General features: G+C 37.6%; 1 pseudogene; it reads right to left on the bottom strand.

The window, feature by feature from the left end:
* Positions 1 to 4140: 4140 nt before the first annotated feature.
* On the bottom strand, positions 4141 to 8488 carry LOC116086324 (annotated as a pseudogene).
* Between the last annotated feature and the right edge of the window lie 7814 nt (positions 8489 to 16302).

Here is a 16302-nt window from a genome sequence, read left to right as displayed (position 1 = left end):
AGTTAGAGAAAGGACCAATGGAGCTGAGGGGTTTGCAGCCCCTTAGGACGAACAACAATATGAACTTAGTTAATCTTCTTAAAGAACAAGATTTTAGGTCAGTTGGTTTGTTTTAGTATTAGTTTTTGTTTCTATTTTATTAATTTCTACTGTGGCTTTTGATATGTAATGTTTTCTTTTGGATACTGTGTTTGACTTTTTTATTATCTAGGTTCTTAAGTTACATTATTAAGTTGCTTATTTCTGGTCTTTCTGATTTTTTAAAAAATATTTATTCTTCTCTCATATATTACATCCTGGCAGTGGTTTCTCTCCCTCTTCTCCACTCAGTCCCTCTTCCCCATCTCCACTGTCCTTCCATCCACCCCACCTCCCATTTCTTTCAGATAATGACAGGCGTTCCAGGGATATCAACCAAACATTGCATGTCAAGTTGCAGTAGGACTAGGGACTTTTCATATTAAGTGTAGACAAAGCAACCCAGTAGGAAGGATCCCAAAAGCAGACAAAAAGCCAGAGACAGTCCTTGCTCCCACTGTCAGAAGTCCCCAGGAAGACCAAGCTAGCAGGTTCCCTATTGTCAGTCCAGTCTCTGTGAGCTGCTATGAGTCCAGGTTGGCTGTTTCTGTGGGTTTTCTTGTGATGTCCTTGACCATTCTGGTTCCCACAACCCTTCCTCCACCTCTTCTGCAGATCCCTCAGGCTCTGCCTAGTGTTTGGTGGTAAGTCTCTGTATCAGTTTCTATCAGTTGCTGGATGAAGCTTCTCTGATTATGATTATGCTAACCTCCTGTCTATGAGTATAGAAAAATATAATTAGACATCATATTCTTGACTTTCTTTGGTCATGTTTTGTTTTATCTTAGATCCCTGGGCTAACCAGCCTTTGCTTCCTGACCTTCCAAGCAGTGTCAGAGCTGAGCTCCTTTTGTGACTTGGGTCTCAGACTGGACCAGTTTGATGTTTTTTTTTTTTTTTTTTTTTTTTCATGTAGCACTTAGAGACTTTGTTGTTTTTGCCAGAGGATTTGCTGTGTTGTTTTAATTTTTATTTAGTTTCTGTAATTTTTATTTCTTCCTTGAGTTCTTCTTGGACTCATTCATCATTCAATAATGAGTTGTTTAATTTCCATTGGTTTGTGTAATTATGCATTTTGTTGTATTATGGTCAGATAGGCTACAAGGAGTTATTTGAATTTGAATTTTTCTGACTTTTTTTATTTTCTGGTTTTTAAAGGTTTCAAATAGAAATCAGCTGTTATTTGGGTAGGTTTTTCCCCCTTTATTTGTAATTTGTATTTTTTCTCTTGTAGCTTTAAACACTATCTTGAAAAACCTGAATTTTTCTTTACAAATATTTTGTGTCCCAAGGTATGTTCTATTTTAGAGAAGTTTCCATGGACTCCTGTATAGAGGTGTGTGTGTGTGTGTGTGTGTGTGTGTGTGTGTGTGTGTGTGTGTGTGTAATATTCTGATATTCTGTAGATGTTTATAAGGTTCATTTGATAGATAATGTTACTTACTTCTGATGTTTTTCTACTTGCTATTATTCATATGACTGACTATTAGAAAAAATAATATAATAAAATCATTTACTGAGTTTGAGTTAATCTACATCTTAAGTTACAGTAGTATGCTCTATGAAATTGGATTCAACAAAGGTTGTTCTATACATGTTTTGGATTGTGATGCCTTCATTATTAATTATTCCTTTTGTAGAATGAGTCTTCAGCTCTTATGATTACTTTTTGTTTGAAGTTTATTTTGTTGCACACTAGTAAGCATCACCTGTTTACTTCCTGGTTCTATTCAGTACTAATACTTTTATTCTTCCTTTCTTTTTAATGTGGTTCCTATGTTTTAAACTGAGTTTCTTGTAGACATCAGAAAGATAGATTTTCTTTCTTTATACATTCAGCTAGCCCATGTCTGTTGATTGTAGACTCGATGCCTTGCTCATTTAACGTTATGGAAGGGCCTCTGTTGATTTCAGTTGTTTATTGTTGCTTGTGCTCTTAGTCATGTTTTGTGTTTCAACATTCATAGCTCCACTTGTTTTCTTTCTATTGTCTCTTAGACATACTCTTTCTCTCTCTAGTCAAACACTGTTTTCAGTATTATCTGTTTCATTGTATTGATAAACATCAAGTTGTTCTTTTTTTTTCAACTGTGGCAGATGGTTTTTCTGGGTATAGTAGTTAAGGTTGGTATCTATGGTATATTAGAACTTGAAATACATTGCTACAGAATCTTTTGGCTTTTAAAGTTTCCAAGTAGAAATCATCTATTATTTGTGTGGATTTTCCCTTTATCTGTAACTTATTTTTTCTCTCTAGTAGCTTTAAAACCCTTTCTATGTCATATTTAGTGTTTTAGCTATGACATGCCAAAAGACTTTCTTTCCTGTTCATGTTTGGTACTTTGTGTATTGCCGGGGACCAGCCCTGGCATGGGGGTGTTTCTTCTTTCTTGTCAGTCCTTCTTGAGGCAGCTGAGGGGGAAGAGTGTAGGCGGAGGGTAAGACTTTGTCTTTTGATTCTGGGGTAAGGCTTTGTTTTTCCTGATTCTGGGGTAAGACTTTGTCTTATGAGAAATTTGGGGTAGCTATATAATAAAAAGTTTACTTATCTAAGTTTAAGTTACTATTCTATTGTAGCTGGCCTGACTTCTGTGATCCTCTGAGGCCAGAAACAGCAGTTTCTGGCACTTATCACCTCATCCTAAAACAGCAAAAGATTAAATAAAAGATTAATTGCTAGATTAAGTAAAGGTTTAATTGCTAGAGCCTTTTCCCTCTTGTCTAGATGTCTCTTGCTTGTTGGGCTAGGGGGAAGTTTGGAGCAAGAAACTTCTATTGAACCAGGAGAAGAGAATAACACTCACAGAAGGAAAAACTTTTACATAAGCAAATATGTATAATCTCACACAAATTCATATACAGATTCATTCATGTTCATTTTTTTCATTTATACATATCCATTCATACCCCATTGGGTCCTGCTTGCATATGTTCTCACAATTACATACTTATAAGCCTGCCTGCTCCTTCTGCTCTGTAGCATCTTCTTTTTTCCTCTTTCCCTCTGCATTCTGCACATTGCTCTCTTAGTATTTTATGTTACCTATAGTTTCTAAGTTTTTCCACTCTGCATTCTCCTTCTAATCTAAAAAGTGTTTTGTCTAAAAACTTCTCCTCAGCTCAGTTCCTCTCTCAGTTCAGTTCTTCTCACCTCTGTTCCTCTCACCTCAGTCCCCAAGTTCTAACTCTTTGTCCTCAGCCCTTAAACATCTTTCAGAATACATGATCACATGTGAAAAAGTTCATCAAAAGTTCACACAGAAAATCAAACCATAAATTGAAATAGAGCTTTAGAACAGAGAATGTTTACGTGCATATCCATTAGGAGAAATTATCTAGCTAAACATCTATTATCTCTCTCAGCTCCACAGGTTCACCAAAGATTTAAAACCATAACTAAGTATTAGTGAAATTTTGCATAGCTAAACCCAGTCAATATTTTATCTTCTGTCCTAGCACTTATAATAAATCGTTAGTCCCCTTTTTTAAATGACCTTTGGTTAATTGTTTTACAACCTCTTGGAATGTGCTCTGAGTAGGAGAAAGTCTGGTTACTATCTAAGAGCAATTAACTGGTGACACTTGGGAGACTGGCAGAACTCTCATTGCAGTTTTGACTATCAGAAAAGGACCTAATAGCAGTACCACTATAAATGAGCTTAATAGTCACCGATAAAAGTTTAGGATTTCTTATAGGATCATCATTAAGGCTTAAGTCATCTATTTGTCTATATAGCATCACTACAGGACAGTCCATCTTCATGGATCTGCAGAGATCTGCTCCAAGGTGGTATGCTATTACTTAGTGATTATTATATATGTATACCAACAACAGGAAAAGCATATTAATAGCAGGAATCTTTCCTAAAATGAATCCCTTACTGCCTTGCTTAGTAATGGTGCACCTGCTGCAGATTATGTAATAATCGAAAGCAGGCTATTTCAGGATGATCATTTGCTAATTATTATCTTGTCCCATTATGGCTCCTGACAGTGTACTTCTTGTGTCTTTATGTATGCACCTTTGTGTTTTTACTGCCGTCTCTTTATTTGCAAGTCCAATCAGTGATTGAACCTTATAGTTCTTTTCTTATACAGGTAACAGATGAAGCCTATAATGACAACTGAGCCCACTAGCACAGCCATAGCACCTAATGTTTTAGTAGCAATATCCTTGGTAGTCTCATAGCTGTCAGGGTCCATAACAACTTTGGATGAAGAATCATTTGACAATAAGCAAATAGATCCTGGAAGGCTAACCATCATCGTGTCTTCTTTGTTGGCCTCTTCTTTCCTCCCCAGTGGTGCAGAGCAAGTCACAGAGCAGAGGGGGGTCAAAAGAGACTTGGTTACAGATCAAGGCACTGCAGTGAAAGTAGATCAAGCTGGACAGCCCTCGTGCTTCTGACACAAAGGCAAAAGTCTTCACATCAAACCTGTGGTAGTAACCAGAATGGGCAGTGGAGGAGCCAGCTGGATGGAAAGTAATGCAGTAGCTGTCCAGATCATATTCACACCTATCCATGACAACTTTCCACTGGGGGACAGAGGCTGGGTTCTCAGAAGAAGCTGCCCAATAGTCATCTAAGACCAGCTTGATGTTGGGATTGTTCCTGTTCAAGACAGTCACTATTATGTAGATTGGCTGGGGGAGGTACCTCACTAGAGGATACTCATCTTTCCTATAAGGTCATTGGTAGGATTTGTCTGGGTAGGTTTGTAGGGGCAACACCAGTGGACCTGGCTTTACAGAGGCTGCTGGAGAAGAATTGCTTTTGATATGGGCATTTAGTAGCATACTGTAATGGCATCTTACTGTCATTCTTTTTATTTTATTAGTTATTTTCTTTATTTACATGTCATATAGTATCTTCTTTCCCAGGTTCTCCTCAAAAATAAAATAATAAAATAAAATAAAAAACAAAAACAACAATAACAAGAAACAAATCCCTGTTTCTTATCCCCTCCCCCTGCTCACCACCCCAGCCTCTCCTGCTTACTAGCCCTAGCATTCCCCTACACTGGGGCCTAGAACCTTCACAGGGCCAAGGGCCTCTCCACCCATTGATGACTAACTTGGCCATCCTCTGCTATACATATGCTGCTGGAGCCATTAGTCCCACCTCATGTACTCTTTTGTTGGTGGTTTGGTTCTTGGGAGCTCTGAGGGTACTTGATAGTTCATATTGTTGTTCATCCTAAAGGGCTGCAAACCCTTCATCTCCTTGGGTCCTTTCTCTAGCTCCTTCATTGGGGACCCTGTACTCAGTCCAATGGATGGCTGAGAGCCTCTAGTTATGTATTAGTTGGGCATGGTCAGAGCTTCTCAGAAAACAGCTATATCAGGCTCCTGTCATCCAACCCTTGCTGGCATCCACAATAGTGTCTAGATTTAATGACTGAATATGGGAAGGATTCCTAGGTGGAACAGTTTCTGAATTGTCCTTACTTCAGTCTCTGCTCCATAGTTAGTCTCTACAACTCCTTCCATGGGTATTTTGTTTCCCCTTTTAAGAAGGAACGAAGTATCCACACTTTGGTCTTCCCTTTTCTTGAGTTTCTTGTCATTTGTGGATTGTACTTTGGGTATTCCGATCTTCTAGGCTAATATCCACTTATCAGAGAGTGCATACCATGTGTGTTCTTTTGTGATTGGGTTACCTCACTCAGGATGATATTCTCCAGATCCATCCATTTCCCCAAGAATTTCATAAATTCATTGTTTTTAATAGCTGAGTAGTACTCCATTGTGTAGATGTACCATATTTTCTGTATCCATTCCTCTGTTGAGGGACATCTGGGTTGTTTCCAGTTTCTGGCTATTATAAATCAGGCTGTTATGAGCATAGTAGAGCATATGTCCTTATTGCATGTTGAAACATCTTCTGGGTATATGCCCAGGAGTGGTATAGCTGGGTCCTTTGGTAGTACTATGTTTAATTGCTGGAGGAACTGCCAAACTGATTTCCAGAGTGGTTGTCCCATCTTGCAATCCCAGCAGCAATGAAGGAGTGTTCCTCTTTTTCTACAACCTTGCTGGCATCTGCTGTCACCTGAGTTTTTTATCCTAGCCATTCTGACTGGTGTGAGGTGGAATATCAGGATTGTTTTGATTGTCATTTCTCTGATGACTAAGGATGTTGAACATTTCTTTACGTGCTTCTCAGCCATTCGGTATTCCTCAGTTGAGAATTCTTTATTTAGATCTGTAGCCCATTTTTTAATGGGGTTATTTGGTTCTCTGAAGTGTACCTTCTTGAGTTCTTTGTATACATTGGATATTAGCCCTCTATCAGATATAGGATTGGTAAAGATCTTTTCCCAATTTGTTGGTTGCCATTTTGTCTTATTGACAGTGCCTTTTGCCTTATAGAAGCTTTGCAATTTTGTGAGGTCCCATTTGTCAATTCTTTTTATTAGATCGTAAGCTATTGGTGTTCTGTTCAGGAAATTTCCCCCTGTGCCTATTTGCTCAAGGATCTTCCCCACTTCTTTTCTATTAGTTTCAGTGTATCTGGTTTTATGTGGAAGTCCTTGAACCACTTGGATTTGAGCTTTGTACAAGGAGATAGGAATGGATCGATTTGCATTCTTCTACATGCTAACTGCCGGTTGAGCCAGCACCATTTGTTGAAAATGCTGTCTTTTCCCACTGGATGGTTTTAGCTCCTTTGTCAAAGATCAAGTGGCCATAGGTTTGTGGGTTCATATCTTTGTCTTCAATTCTATTCCATTGATCTACCTGCCTGTCACTGTACCAGTACCATGCAGTTTTTATCATAATTGCTTTGTAATACAGCTTAAGGTGTGGGATGGTGATACCACCAGAGGTTCCTTTATTGTTGAGAATAATTTTGGCTATCCTGGGTTTTTTGTTATTCCAGATGAATTTGAAAATTGCTCTTTCTAAGTTTGTGAAGATTTGAGTTGGAATTTTGATGGGGATTGCATTGAATCTGTATATTGCTTTCTGCAAGATGGCCATTTTGACTGTATTAATACTGCCAATCCACGAGCATGGGAGATCTTTCCATCTTCTGAGCTTACTGTCCTTCTTAACTCACTGTACTCACTGTGTACAATGTTGGATGCTGGGTTTTCCCAGAGAGCATGTATTTTGTTCTCATAGATGACTTTATCACCTTCAAATTTCTGTCATATTCCATATCCATTCAGAAGTATGTCAAACCTTGCAGTTCCCAGAGACTGAACCTTGAAAATTGGCAGGAAGATTTTCCTACCAGGAGGGTCTCTAGGTTCAATGTAGATTTTGTTTGGTGGCTGTAGACCTCAAAGTCCATAAACCCATCCTGTGCCCACAGGTCATCTGTAGAGACTGATGACTCACAGTGGCACTCAGGATCAATCACTGTGGATAGTATGTCCCCTTGGAAATAAAATGTCAGCTTGAGTGAAGAGAAGTAGAACTGGTAGAATGGATATTTTTCAGAGGGTTTTGTTCTTAGGAGAGATTTTATGAAATGCAGTCTCAAGCCATTTGTTGCTTCTTTGTCAATCTCATTGGTATACCATTGGTCCTCAGGGATGCTTCTTTGTTCAAAATCCACAGATTTTTGCTTCAAAGGAAAGTCTGGTATAATGAGAGTTATGTGTGTAGCATTATGAGCCACAGAAAGACCTGGTGTACAGATAGTTTGTGAAAAGAAGGTGATATTCTGCCCAGGAGTTGAGAACAAGAGCTCCAGCTGCACAGTATAGAGATTACTGCTCTCTTGTACACAGTGAGCTACTCCAGTAGCATTGGCTGGCACATGGTAGGTTATTTTCTGACTGTCAATCAGAAGATTAAATCCTTGTAGTATGGCATCCTTCAGGGGCAGAGTGTGGGCTCTTGTACTATTGCCAATCTTAACAATCCATCCCATCTCAGATGTATTCTAATTTTCATCAGCAAGCCTAGAGAAAAGTAGTGGGAAAGAAAAAGATATGAGATCCTCCATGCAGACAACAATTTCTGAAATCTCATGGAGCTCTGCTTGAATAGCTAGAAGAAGAAATGATGCATGTCATCTTTATGTCTTACATCAGTGCTGGTGTCCCACCCTCTGATGTTCACCTGGTGTCCACCAATCACTTTTATAGTGCTGGTCTCCTAAGGGAACTTCAGAATGAAGTTTTCCAAGTCCAGAGCATAAATGCAGTTCAAAATTTCATTACCAAAGGTATCCACCACAAAAGGATTTCATTTTTTCATGTGAAATCTTCTTGAAAATTCAATACTTACTTCATCTTTATCACAAATGAGAGTGCCTAGGAAGGCAGGATTTGCTGACTGAGGAAGGCCTAATGAGTTTACTGAAGTCACAAGGGTGAATAAGAGAGAAAGCAACCTGTAGACGCTCCTGCTGCATGGAGGCCTTACAGACTCTTTCCTCTGCCACCTCGCCATGTTGGAAGATACTGCCAGAGCACCAGGTACGTTTGCCTTTTCTTAATGTTGCAAAGTGTGTGTGCCACTGGCCTGGGATTATTCTATTTCATTAATGGCTTTAGTTGAAGATTGCTATTTCCTTGGTGCCCACACTTCCTGAATGATCTTTCCATGAATTTTGATTTTTTTCATATTTTCACTTGTATGGTTTAATTTCTCTACTTTATTTTCATATCCCTATATTTATCTTCTACTTCATCCATTTAGCTTGTGTATTTCTCCCATCTCTTCTGAATTATTGAATATTTCAATTATTTTTTAATCTCAACTTATCTGCAATATTTCTCTTTTTTAATAGATTATTTATTTATTTACATCCCAGATGCTGTCCCTTCCTCATCCCCCCCTCACAGAGTTCTTCCACACTCCCCTTTGCCTCAAAGAGGGTGCCTTCTTTGTATCCCTCCAGCCTGGGGAATCAAGTTTTTACACCTTGAAATGATCATCCATCATGATCAAGAAGATCAACCTTCATCCCAGGTTGCAGGGATGGTTCAATATATGGAAATCCATCAATATAATTCACTATATAAACAAACTCAAAGGAAAAAAATCATATGATCATCTCATTGGAGGCTGAGAAAGCATGTGACAAAATCCAACACCCCTTCATGATAAAAGTTTTGGAAAGATCAGGAATTCTAGGTTCATACCCAAACATAGTAAAAGCAATATACAGCAAACCAGTAGCCAACATCAAACTAAATGGAGAGAAACTTGAAGCAATCTTACTAAAATCAGGGACTAGGCAAGGCTGCCCCCTCTCTCCCTACCTATTCAGTATAGTACTTGAAGTCCAAGCCAGAGCAATTAGACAACAAAAGGAGATCAAGGGGATACAAATTGGAAAGAAGAAGTTGAATTATCACTATTTGCTGATGATATAATAGCATACTTAACTGACCCCAAAATATCCACTAGAGAACTCCTAAACCTAATAAACAACTTCAGTAAAATAGCTGGATATAAAATTAACTCAAGCAAATCAGTTTTCTTCCTCTATACAAAGGATAAACAGGCAGAGAAAGAAATTAGGGAAACAACACCCTTCACTATAGTCACAATTAATATAAAATACCTTGGTGTGACTCTAACTAAGCAAGTAAAAGATCTGTATGACAAAAACTTCAAGTCTCTGAAGAAGGAAATCAAAGAAGATCTCAGAAGATGGAAAGATCTCCTGTGCTCATGGAATGGCAGAATTAATATTATAAAAATGGCCATTTTACCAAAGCAATCTACAGAGTCAGTGCAATCCCTATCAAAATTCCAACTCAGTTCTTCACATACTTGGAAAGAGAAATTTGCAAATTCATCTGGAATAACAAAAAACCTAAGATAGCAAAAACTATTCTCAACAATAAAAGAAGCTTGGGTGGAATCACCATCCCTAACCTTAAGCTGTACTACAGGGCAATTGTGATAAAAACTGCATGGTATTTGTACAGCGTCAGGCAGGTGGATCAGTGGAATAGAATTGAAGACCCAGAAATGAAGTTCTCTTTCTTTGTTGGGTCTTTGTGTGGTTTAGTTATCAGGGTAACTATATCCTCAAGAATTAATTATGCAGTGTTCCTTCTGTTTCTGTTTTGTGGAATTTTTAAAGGAGTATTGGTATTATGCCTTCTTTGAAGGTCTGGTAGAATTCTACACTAAAACTATCTGTCCTTGAGCTTTTTTGTTTGTGAAGTTTTTAATGACAGCTTCTACTTCCTTGGGTGTTATTGGTCTGTTTAAATAATTTACCTGATCTTGATTCAACTTTGATACGTGGTACCTTTTTAGAAAATCATCCATTTCCTTTAGATTTTCCAGTTTTGTCAAGTATAGGCTTTTGAAGTAAAACCTCATGATTTTTAAAATTACCTTTTTTTTTGTGCTGTTCTTATGTCTTCCTTTTCATTTCTGATTTTGTTAATTTGATAATGCTCTGTGCTTTTTGGTTTGGCTAAGGGTTTGTCTGTCTTGTTGATTTTCTCAAAGAACCAGCTCTTGATTTTGTTGATTCTGTGTATTGTTCTCTTTGGTTTTAGCCCTGAGTTTGACTGTTTCTTGTGTTCTCCTCCTTTTGGGTGTGTTTGCTTCTTTTTACTCTAGAGTTTTCAGATGTGCTGTTAAGTTGCTAGTATGAGATATCTACAACTTCTTTGTGAAGGCACTTAATGCTATGACTTTTCCTCTTAGAACTGCTTTCTTTGTGCCCCAAAAGCTTGGGTGTGCTGTCTGGAAAGTCTTTACTTTCTTTCCTTATTTCTTCCCTGAACAAATTATCATTGAGTAGAGAGTTGTTCAGTTTCCATGAATATGTAGGCTTTCTGTTGTTTTGTTGTTGTTGAAATCCAGTCTTATTCCTTGGTGATCTGAGAAAATGTGAGGGATTATTTCAATTTTTGTGTATCTGTTGAGGCTTATTTTGTGTCAGAGTATGGGGTCAACTTTGGCAAAGTTTCCCAGAGGTGCTGAGAAGAAGGTATTTTTTTTTGTTGTTGTTGTGGGGTGAAATGTTCTGTAGATATCTGTTAAATTCATGTGGTTCATAACTTTTGTTAGTTTCATTGTGTCTGATTAGTTCTATTTCAATGACCTGTCCATTTGTAACAGTTCGTTGTTTAACTCTTCCACTATTATTATGTGAGGTTCAATGTGTGCTTTGAGCTTTAATAAAGTTTCTTTTATAAGTGTGGTTGCCATCCCATTTGGGGCATAGATGTTCAGAACTGACAGTTCCCTGTGGTGGATTTTTCCTTTGATGAGTATTAAATGTCCTTCCTCATCTCTTTTGATTACTTTTGGTTGAAAGTCTTTTTTATTGGATATTAGAATGACTATTCCTACTTGTTTCTTAGAACTGTTTTCTTGGAAGACTTTTTTCCAGCACTTTACTCTGAGCTTATGTGTATCTTTGTTGCTGCAGTGTGTTTCCTGTATACAATAGCATGGTGGATCCTTTTTATATATCCAGTCTGTTAGATTGTTTTTTTTTTTTTAAACTGGTGAATTGAGTTGATTGTTGTCCAGAGATATTAATAACCAATGATTTTTAGTCCCTGTTGTTTTGTTGTTGAAAGTAGTACTATGTGTGTGTGTAATTCTCTTCTTTTGGGTTTGTAAAATGATTAATTTATTGTGGTTTTTTTTGGGGGGGGTTTAGTTACCATCCATGTGTTGGAGTTTTTCTTCTTTAGGGCTGGATTAATAGAAATATATTAAATTTAGGTTTTCCATTAAATATCTTGATATCTCCATCTATGGTTATTGAGAGTTTTCTTGGGCATGATAGTCTTGGTTGGCATCTGTGTTCTTTTAGGATCTTCAAGACAGCTATACAGGACCTTCTGGCTTTAGAGTCTCTGTTGAGAACTCAGGTGTAATTATGATATGTCTGCATTTATATGTCACTTGACCTTTTCTTCTTGTACCATTTAATGTTCTTTTTTTGTTCTGTACATTTAATGTTTTGATTATTATGTGTTAGAGGATTTTCTCTTCTTGTCCAATCTATATTGTGTTCCGTAGGCTTCTTGTATCTTGGCCATCTCTTTCTTTAGGTTAGGGAAGTTTGCTTCTATGATTTTGTTGAAGATGTTTTCTAGGTCTTTGAACTGGCAATCTTCACCCTCTTTTATTTCTATTATCCTTAGGTTTGGTCTTTTCATTATTTCCCAAATTTCCTGGATGATTTTGGTTGGGAAAATTTTACATTTGGAATTTTCTTTGAATAATGTTTCAATTTCTTTAATGTTTCTCTCTTCCATCTTTTGTGTTGTATTGGTGATGCTTGTGTCTGTGGTTCCCGTTCTAATTCCTAGGGATTCCATCTCTAGGGTTGCCTCCATTTGTGTTTTCATTATTGCTTCTGTTTCCATTTTCAGGTCTTGGAACAATTTGTTCATTTCCTTTACCTGTTTGATTGTATTTTCCTGTATTTCTTTAAGGTATTTATCTGTTGCTCTTTAAGGGCTTCTACCTGTTTGACTATTTTCCTGTATTTATTTAAAGGATTTATTTACATCCTCTTTAAAGGCCTATATTATCTTAATGTGATGAGACTTAAGATCAAAATCTTGCTCTTCACGTGTGTTAGGGTATTCAGGGCTTGTTGTAGTAGGAGAATTGTGTTCTGATGTTGCCATATTGCATTGGCTTCTGTTGCTTTTTTATTGCATGTGTCTTTCACTATATGGCTGTTTTTGGTGTTAGCTGGCCTCAGTATCCTGGATTGGAGAAGGCTTCTCAGGAGGCATGTGGAGCCATGTGTCCAGGCTTAGAGCTGGCATCCTGGGTGGCAGGCAGAGCTGTAGGGTCAGTGGGCAGTGTGGGTGGGGTGTTTTGATGGGGGGCATGAGTGGACTCTCGTATTCATCATGATTGCAAGTGGAGAGGTGACGAGGAGGGAGATGGGGCTCAGACAGGGTAGGACAGAGCCCACATCCACTGGGCTCTTTGAGGTTCTAGCTGGCATGCTTCACCTGTATCCATGTTTAGAGCAGTCCCCCTCAGAGACAGGCAGGCCTATGGGGTGGGAATAGGAGTGAGCATGCTGGTCTGCTGTGAGTCTATCTTCAACATTTCTATTTCCTTATTGAATTCAGCTCTCAAATACTGGATTACTTTTATCATTTAATTAGGCCTTATGTTTGTATGTTTTGTGGGATTTCTTAGGCATTTACTTCAATTATATTTAAATTAATTTAGCAGTTTGTATTTTCTTTAAACCACTTGAGTTCTTTAATAAAGGTTATGGTTGCTCTACACTTTGTGCCTTGTGGTTTATCTTTGTAATTCTCACAGGAGAACACTTCTGTTGGACTGGTGGTTATTGCTAGAGACATACTCTTGGCTTTTTATATTTTTTGTTTCTTTGATGAGACCTGATCATATAGATTTATTTTGCTTTGCATGCCTGATGTGAGATTATAGGCTGCTTCTGTTGAGTGGAAGTTTGCTTATTGTTGTTATTGTTCAAGCTTGGTTAACTTCAGATTATGTATGTGGGTTGGTTGGTCCATTGTCCAGATGCTTTGCATTGGGTTTGGATTGTAGTAATGGGACAAATAGCTAGATCTGCTGTGGCTGGTTTGCTATCTAAGCTTTGCCTGGGCCTGTAAGGATGGCATGATTGTGGCTGGGCATTGGGGACTTGTATCACTAGCCCAACATGTAGACTGTGATTGTGCTTTGCCTGAAGGATAGGAATAAAAGCAAGCAAGACTACATGGACTTACCAGGCTGGGCCAATGCACAAATATGTATCCCAGATGAATCTTTGAGTTTGGATGAGGTATAGCCTGTCCAAATTCCTGTGGACTCAACATACCTGTTCAGCTCACAGCATGTGTAATCTTGGAAAAGCCTAAATGTTGAGCATGGCACAGGCATGCTTCAGACCTGGAGACCTAGAAGGATGCACTGGCACACAGGATTACAAATGCCATCAGGGAAAAAATGGAGAGAAGCTTCTTGATGACAATGTTTCTCACACTCCAATAAGCCAGATTTCTGAAATGAAAAGGCTTTTCTTTGGAAAGGGCCAATTGTAATAACCTCAACTCCACATATCTACTCATCATACATTCACAACCAAGTAACATATATCTGAGTAGAACTAATGTGCTCTTCTGTCCTGAAGAACAAAGTGTTTTAAAATGAATTACTTTGTTTAATGAAAAAGTAAAGTTTATGGGTACACGATATTGCATTTAGTCTATGAGTTCTGACAGGGGGACCAGCTTAAATTGGAGCTAATCAAAACAGCCCTGGAAATGAATGGTGTTCAATCATTATTGGCCTCATGTTGCAGTTTGACAAATGGAACAAATAAAATAATAGTTATAAGGTACTGTGTGGGCCTGCCCATAATTCTAATACTTGCAATGTTAAGGCAGGGGATTGTTATACATTGAGTCTGGCCTGGGCTACATAGTGAGTTTTGGCTCATCTTGAGCTACCTGTCTCAAAGTGAGAACAAATCCTGTAAGGCATTAATAAACAAAATATGTTTGAAATTTTGCTTGAAATTCTGAAATGCAAAGAAAAGTTTGGATATTAGTATTGTCAATCAATAAAATTAATTACCAGAATTTTGCAATCATTCATATAATTTAGATTGTTTTCTGATGTGATGCCTAGACCATTGTGCTTTACCACAGAGAATGCTACAGTGCACAAATTATGATCCTCAAAAATCACTTCTGTATGCCCTGCTGATTCTCAGGGGGATAAAATTTCCAATGCTTTCCTATTATAAGAAGGGTGAGTTCTCTTCCAGAAACCACACACCAAGAACTTCAACTAGATGTCTTCCACTTTTTTCCATGTTACATCCTAATGATGCATTGCCCAGTTTGAGCTGATCTAAAGTCAATGCTAGACACCTTCCACCATATTTATAAGGTATTATTCATAACATAAGCAAGTGATCAGCATCCTGAGTGATGATGACCCTTACACTGCTGAACCTAGAGGATAAAGTTTACTATATGGCAAATCAGGTATGGTCTGATGTGGTAAGGGGGGCACAAGGGAAGACTGAGTCCTGTTGAGATGCATAGGTTGAGTCAGTATGTGCCTAGATATACTGTTGTGATCCCAAGTCCTGGACTGTAGCAGTAAGTGAACTCATGTAAACACCCTACTTAATGACTATCTGTGACACCCTGATGCAGTTGGCAGGTTCTGAACAGAAAAGACTCATCTCTGCAGAAATTATGAGGTTCCATGGTAAGAGAGATTTCAAATGTATATTTGGAGAACGGAAAGCCTTGAGACCTTTGGAATTATTAAGATAGACAGTCTCTGTGGAAGAAACCGAAGTATGGGAAAGATAGGAAATAGATTAAATTTTGAATACACAAGAAATTCACTGAAAATGCAAAATAAAGATAGATTTCATGACTTTTAAAAAAATTATGGGGATGTGACAAAACATACTTGCATATTCAAAACTGTATTACAGGAAGAAATTTTGACTTTTTAAACTAAACATTCAGAGAATCTAGAGGCAGAGGATTCATCAGCATAATACAATATCTTTAACTTCTATGTTATTCAAAATGAGAAGTACATGGTTTGAATACAATAGTCTAGACTGATATCAAGTTGAAGATCACACAAGTTTACATTCTAATTCAGGTGTTCAGAGGAGTAAGCAATTACAATGGGTGCTGATAGCTTTTGTCTTATTAGATATTTGAACCCAAGTTAATGAACTTTTAATTAATAATTTATTACTATTAATTCTATTCACCACTCTATAATAATTATATAACTAGTATACTATATCTATTTTAAAACTAAGTTATGATATTCTCATAAAACATCAGACATTCTAAAGTTGATTAAGTGAACATTTTCACTTAGGTCAATTTAAAACCCAATAAAATTATTTGGATTAACTTAGAAGAAATGTGATGATGTGCAGTTTAAAATTTTTGCTTTGTTTTAACTCTAGAATGGTGAAAGACAATGTTACTCACTATGTTAATTTACTAATGGTAACTGGTAATTAAAGTAAATAGAAGTAGAAAGGTCATAGCTATTGCCACTATTGTTCCTCCAGTCAAAGAAAGCTAAACTTCAAAGAAATAATTTATACATTCTTGATAGACAGCCACAGTGAAAAGCTTGGTTAGCGTGGTGAAACTGTGTAGCTCATCTGGACCTTTGAAGAAACTCTGGTGCCCATATGATAATGATGTATCTTTGATGTTCCTATTAACTTGAGTTCCTTTTCTTTGTCCACACTCCTTACTTTCTATCTGACCTATAGGAGA

This window comes from Mastomys coucha, unplaced genomic scaffold (genome assembly GCF_008632895.1).
Source record: "Mastomys coucha isolate ucsf_1 unplaced genomic scaffold, UCSF_Mcou_1 pScaffold12, whole genome shotgun sequence".
Taxonomy (NCBI): domain Eukaryota; kingdom Metazoa; phylum Chordata; class Mammalia; order Rodentia; family Muridae; genus Mastomys; species Mastomys coucha.
This window is presented reverse-complemented; position numbering and strand designations above follow the sequence as displayed.